Consider the following 4138-nt stretch of genomic DNA (forward strand, 5'->3'; position numbering starts at 1 on the left):
TCATATTGGCGGCCTTGGGGTTTGCGGGCGGATTCGACTTGGGACTCGGGCAGGCGAGTTGTGTAAAAGGCAAAATTCCGCTATCCCAGCTGATTCTGGCTCGTGCAGGCGAGTTGATCAATCAGGTGAATTTCCTGCAAGCTCACAGAGGTATTTTTTACCATCAACAAGACCCCCTTTAAAGTTTTCAGACCTAAATCGGCTTGCGTGTGGTCTGGAATACTTTGAATGAAGAAGTTTTTGGTGGAGCAAGCGCACTTGGTTTCTTCGGCTTGCGTGTGGTCTGGAATACTTTGAATGAAGAAGTTTTTGGTGGAGCAAGCGCACTTGGTTTCTTTTAGGATTTTTAGTAAACCCTCAGCTATCAACGGGTTTGATGTGCCTTTACCGATTACCGTTTGAATCAGGCTAACCATACTATTCCCCTCAGTATGATGAGTTGTCGAGTAGTTTCTCTTAGACTTGATGCTAAGATTTCTACTCTCAACCTTAGCCGTTCGAGGCGTGGTTTTAAGCGGGGCCATCTCTTTGGCGTTTTAAAGCTTGGGACAGGTCATGTTATTTGTCGATTATCTCCCCGAGCGAATGAGTCGTTCAGGCGAAGTTAGGTTTTGGAGGCGAAATTCTGTTCGACTCGTGGATTTGGTTCGAACTTTTCACAGGAGAAACCTTTCTTCTCGGGCTAAACTCGGTTCGGTGTGGGTGAGCCATGCGTCCGCTAGTGGGCTTCGTGCTTTCCAGCTAAGATGGCGTGGTTCTGTCACGTCGCGTTCTGACGCAAGCTTCGTGCTCCCCGTTTGAATCATGGTCGTGGTTTTTGAACCCGACCGTCAGATACAACCGTCGATTTCGGTTCAGGTTTGGGGTTTTTCGACCGACCCGTTTCCCGCCTCGACGTGGCACTTCGAAATGTCAGGGAGCAATCTGGACCGTTAATTTCGATCATGGTCACGTTTCTCGTCCGCCAGTATTTCGCTTTTTGAGGGCGATCGTGGCCACGTTGGCAACTCCTCCGTTAAATAGGTCGTTCCCTTTCTTTGAGAGTTACCGTTCGCTTTCTTTGAGAGTTCCCACTTAATCCCCTCAATGGCGCCAAAATCCAAGAAGTGTATCGCGAAAGGAGGAGGTCCCGGGTGCTATTCCGACCGCCTCGCTGCCGGTGCACCCGTCCGCATACCTGAGACACACTTGGGTAAGTCCAGAGGTTCATCTAACGACTTCGCGTAGGTTATAGGTGTCGGGTCGGGCGAATGAGCCTCGTTTATCCCCCTTAGGTTTGACCATTTTTGGTAGCTTCCTTGATTTAGGGCAAAATCCGTTCCTTTTTGGGCGGATTTTGTATTTGCTCATAGAGGACGATTTCTGCCTCTACAGGAGAAATTGACTTTCGTTGGGTGGAGGCGAATTCGTCCTTGATAGGCGAGTTCGACCACCTCTCTGGTAAAAGGAGAGCGTTGTTTTTGCTTTCCGACAAGCGAATTCGCCCTTTTTTTTTCTGGATAGGCGGATTCATCCTTAGGGCGGATTCTATCCTGACCCTTGTGCTTTTTCTTGCAGCGACCTTTTCTGACGAAGCCCTTCCGAAGGGCGTGGCCATCGGTCTCGCCGGAAGCACAGGCTATACGGTGCCTCCTCGATTTCCTTCTTTGGATCTGATGCCCTCATTTGCTGCTGATAAGCCCTACAGCTTGATGAAGAGGGTTACGGACGGTCATCATTTGACATTACGTGAGTTGACGACCGATGCGACGCTGACAGACGACGCCAGGACGGAGCTGTTGAAGCCTCAGTTCTTCTTCGGCGATGCTATGACTGATCCTTCCATTCTACAAGGAGAGCAGGTGGTTCTGCACAGTGGAAGGGACTCACTATTACCTCCCTAGCATGCCGAGGGGTTTCTCGATCATCGAGCTACGGTTTCTTGCGGTTCCCCGAGTGATGAACTGGGATTTGACCCCAACTCAGGACGGCTGGGTATGGAGTGGAGAGTTCTTGTAAGAGCGTGACGGGTCTGCGCCCTGGCCTACCGTCCAACGAGTCATCGGCAGGAGAGACGACGGCGGTCGTAGAGACGTTCCGCCATCGCTTCTTCCGAGTTGGCAGGAGATTTCCCCCAAAAGACTTCAGAGCCTCTGGGTGGGTATATTCTGCGCCCGGCAGCGACACTTGGTGGTCCAAGATCACTGACCACGTCCTGGCGGAGAATTCTGACCTTGAGAATTCGGAGCTGTATATGGCCATTCGAGCCATTCGACATGGTTTGAGGATTAATGCTTCTCAGTTCCATAGTATCTTGGAACTGTATTGTGCGGAAAGTGGCACATTCTTCACCCCCAACGGCGAACTTGGCATAACCCACCATGAGATGTATGACGTGTCAGGGCTGCCTCTGGGAGACTTTCCCTACGAAGAGTACATCCCAGGCCAAGAGGAGATCGACCAGCTTTCTGACTGTTCCCCTTTGGTAGTGGAAACTCTGTGGGAGTTGCTCTGCCATTACCACATCTGCCTCAGTACTTTAGGGGCTGCGGATCACAAGGGGAAGAAGAAGAGGACTCCGGGGATCAGCCATAAGAATTGGGCTGACTATCTGTTCCTGGGGAACGATGTTAAAGGGCAGCCTGCTCTCCCACTAGGCGGGTGTGACCAGGCTGAGGTGGAAAGGAGGATGGCCGAAGAGGAAGCCACAGTAGTTCTTGAACGTGATGGGGGCGGATTCAAATCCAGAACGGTCCTCCACTCGTTTCACCACCAGGCCAAGTCTCCTATATCTGGAAAGGTCTTGCTTGCAGGGTATCTCATGTTGTGGCTCAAGAGATGCATAATCCCCACTCACTCATTTGAGGCTATTCCCGTAGAGGTCATGTATCCTGCGGTCTGTTTAGCCCACGGGAAGTCCTATTCCCTGGTATCGGCAATGATAGCGTGTATCCATCGGGGGCTCCGCACCCTGACGGCCCAATTCTGTCGCGTGTCGACTATTGATGAGGGGAACGGAGAGGTCATCAGGACTCCCAATCCTAAGGTGGGGCTGCCATACACCTACTTGATGGCGTGGTTTGTATACTACTGTGAGTGTTTGATGAGCGCCCCCGCGACTCTTTAAGGAGACAGGTTTGTTCCTTTCCTTGAGCATTTGTAGAGGTGCTCTTGGAAGTGTAAAGACATTCCCGATGCGCGGAAGACTCTCTCCCACTTTGTTCACTACAATTTTCGTCGCTTCTTCCCCAACTTCAGCGGAGGAAGATACGGTGAGTCTCTTAGGGATGCGCCGACGGCGGACCATCACACGGCTCTTCCTCGTGGCGCTTTCCGATGGTTGGTAAACATTCGGCCGGGGTATCACATCCTACGCACATGTTCTGTGTGTTACCTTGAGTTGTATATCCCTTGCAGGTTCGCCCGCCAGTTCGGGTATGACCAATTGTATGTGGGCAATGCTAATCCCCATTTGCACTTCGAAGGAGGGCTGGTGGATGGAGCTCGGGGATGGTTCTGGACTCATGCTGGCGGTACCCATGCCCGCTTTGAGCTACCCGTGAAGGACCGTGATTTGCATTACACTCTCCTGTACTGCCGGTGGTATCAGGGTGCTAGCGCTAATCCCGAAGGCTTCTGGTTTCAGGTTTCGTGTTTGGCGGAACAAGGGCGTCCCCCGGGTGCTAGCGCTAATCCCGAAGGCTTCTGGTTTCAGGTTTCGTGTTTGGCGGAACAAGGGCGTCCCCCCGCAAGGCCTCTCCGTTCTTCGAGATGGAGGGGTCGCCAAACTGCTAAGGAGTGGCTTCTGGAGGACCCAGCTGAGGACGTTGAGGGTGGCGACGTGGGTCTAGACGAATCTGAGGTGCCTGAGACCCGAGCTCCCTCTCCTGGTCTTTCGTTGGACCCCCAGAGTGAGCGGGGAGAATCTGAGGAGTTAACTCGGGCGAGCGAGAGGTTGGAGCGAGCCTGGAGCGCGATAGCGGGGCGGATGGGAATGCTCCTTCTATCTCCGAGTAGTTCGCTGCTCTCCAAGCGGCAGCGGGAGATGATGGCGGAGGGTTCCAGAGTGGAAGCGGCTAAGAAGACCCGTCGCGAGGAAACTATGGAGGCCGCTAGAGTGGCGGAGGGTCAGGATGATGATGCCTCTGGGGCTGGAGCT

This window comes from Asparagus officinalis, chromosome 3 (assembly GCF_001876935.1).
Source record: "Asparagus officinalis chromosome 3, Aspof.V1, whole genome shotgun sequence".
Lineage (NCBI taxonomy): Eukaryota > Viridiplantae > Streptophyta > Magnoliopsida > Asparagales > Asparagaceae > Asparagus > Asparagus officinalis.